This window comes from Drosophila persimilis, unplaced genomic scaffold (assembly GCF_003286085.1).
Source record: "Drosophila persimilis strain 14011-0111.01,24,50 unplaced genomic scaffold, DperRS2 tig00000002-arrow-pilon, whole genome shotgun sequence".
Lineage (NCBI taxonomy): Eukaryota > Metazoa > Arthropoda > Insecta > Diptera > Drosophilidae > Drosophila > Drosophila persimilis.
Window position 1 is genome coordinate 9,016,349 of NW_020825289.1, and position 2,697 is coordinate 9,019,045.

Consider the following 2,697-nt stretch of genomic DNA (forward strand, 5'->3'; position numbering starts at 1 on the left):
TGTATCCAATCGCTAGATCTTATAAATAAACTCGCCATTACTATGCCTTTCCGATTATGTAGCTGCTGGTTATTCAACTCAATGATTTGGCATTGGTACAAAGAATAAAGAACAGAGTTAAACAATAATTGTGTTAATGGCAAACAGAATTAAAAATGAAAGCAGACAATTTCTTAAAGATTTTATATTCCTTGCAGCTTGTTTGGCGCTTAATTGAAACAAGGTTTTTTCTTTCAATTTGTTACCGGTGTCTAAACTTTGAAATTTCTTGCAAATTTTTGTTGTTTTTTTACAATTTTATATATTTGTTTTTTCCTTTTGTCGGTTCTTCTTATTTTTGTTTGTTTTTTGTTTTTAGTATTTCTATTACACATACACATAATATAAATACGCTTTATGCATAATTACAACACAACAGTTAAAGTACGAATAGGTTTTCATTATTTTATTTAAAGTTTGTTTGCATTTGCGCGTTTCTAGAATTTTCATCTGCCCTTTCCACGGCTTTCTTTGAGCTTTGCTTGATATTAGTTTACAAAATATGGCGTGTCTATATGTGTGTCTTATGTGTTTGTGTGTACGCATGTGTGTGTGTGGGTGTGGTTGTGTGTGTAGTTGGTATGTGGAAGAAAATGGCCAGCACTTTCAGCATCTTAATTAATTTCTAGAAATTTAATCGTTCGATATATATTATTTTGTATTCTTTCTAAATCGTTTCTTCTAATTTTTTTTATTTTTGTTTTGTTGAAAATTTTCAAGAATTTGTTGCTTTTAAAGTCTTGAACATAGACTAGACACCAATTATGATTAAAAACATACTCGTTTATATTTATATTTATGTATATATATATATTATATAATTTATTACTATCTGCTGACAATTTGAACGATTTGTAGCAAATTTGATATTTCTTCCGTTTCTATTATATGTAGTTTCTTTTAGCTTTGAACACCTGTCGACTGCTGGTATGCCAGTTTAATTTGTTAATTTCTATATACTATATATGTATGTATACCTATACACATACAGCTGTTAAGTGTATATGTGTTACTGATTATCCGTCTACGATTTGTTTTAGTTACGCATTTTGTTCCAAACAATGAGGTTACATTCATTTCGTGTAAAGAACATAAGTAGTTGGAGTCGGTTAGGGTGTGGGGCGTAGGGTTTACCATAGTTTAAGCTCATTCAGTTATACATATAGAGTTATAGGTATAGGTGTAGGCATAGGTTAGTAATACAGGTAGTGAACAGCAAACACAAAACAGAACGAATTACAGAAATGCACTCTAAGTACACATTAGCTAGGCCCTCGATATTATATTGCTTTGTTTTTGCTCTCTACACTCTCTACAGCCCGAACATACTGGAAACGAAATTTGAAGCAGTTTTAGCACACAGCATTTCACTCTCTCTCTCTCTCTCGCTCGATCTGTATCTCTCACTCTGCTAAATTTCGTATTTGTTTCGCTAGTTTTTCTCAAAGTTTTCTAAGTTGATCCCATGCAACATATTGATTGTGCCTGTAGCATTATACGCCTGTTTAATTTTGGTTTTCTCTCCGAGAACAGTTACATTCTCTCCTCATTCGTTATAGTGAGATCGCTTGCGAATGGTAGTGGTAGTATAGAAGGAGTAGTAGTAGTGGCTTGCAAATGAATAAATCAAACATTACTGCGTTTTTTCCGTTCAGTTGATTGGGAGTTTTACTCAGTTGCTCTATATTTTGCTCCTCTCGGGGTCTGAAACACTCAGCTGCTCGACGTATAGACTAGTACATACATTGATTGATTTTTCAAAGTTAAATAAGTTAGATTTTCATTCTCCTCTATACATACTATGCAGTACATATATGTGTTTAGCATTTATACTCATTCGATCTGCTGATATAAACTTGTTGCTTGATGTGTGTGTGTTCAATTTGCTCTTATAGTTGATATATATTTGCTTTTCGCTTATCAATTAGTTAGCAGCCAAGGAAAGAATATGTGCGCTATGACTAAATAATGTATAAATCAATGGATAACAAATAAAAATATATGAATAAACAAAACTTAAATAAGTAGATTTAACAGTAGATTGCTTCCGTAGAACAGCCGCCAATCGTTTGCTAATGCTGTCCTCTCTTGTGGTGGCTTGAATCCGAGCCCGTTTAACGCTCAATTGAATACAAATTACATTACAAATTACAATTGCTAAATACTCGTACATACAATACAATTCTTAACTTGTTTGATATCTCATTTCATAATCTTGAAACATTGCAAAGCATCTCAACATGATCAACATCGTATCCATCATCATCATCATCATCATCATTGACTTGTATCTTTATCTTTATCTTTAGCATATTATTATAGATTAATTTCAATTATCAATTAAATATTCACGATTAAGATTTAATGATTTTTGTGTCCTTGCGTGTGGGTGTTTGTTTGGTATTTGTGCTTTGTTTGTGGTTTGTTGATTGGTTTTTCTTGCTTGTTTCTTGTCTGTTCCTGTGGTGTGTTGTGGAGTGGTATTGCTCATATTTGTTTTCAATTGAAATCCTAATTAAAATTCTAAGAAGCCTGCAATTGTTGTTCTTCGTAGGTTTTGTTGTTGTTGTTGTTGTTGCTGTTGTTGTTGTTGTAGTCGTAGCTATAGTTGGTAATGGTGGCTGGTTGTTTGATTGCTTTATTGGTGGTTCAGACTTT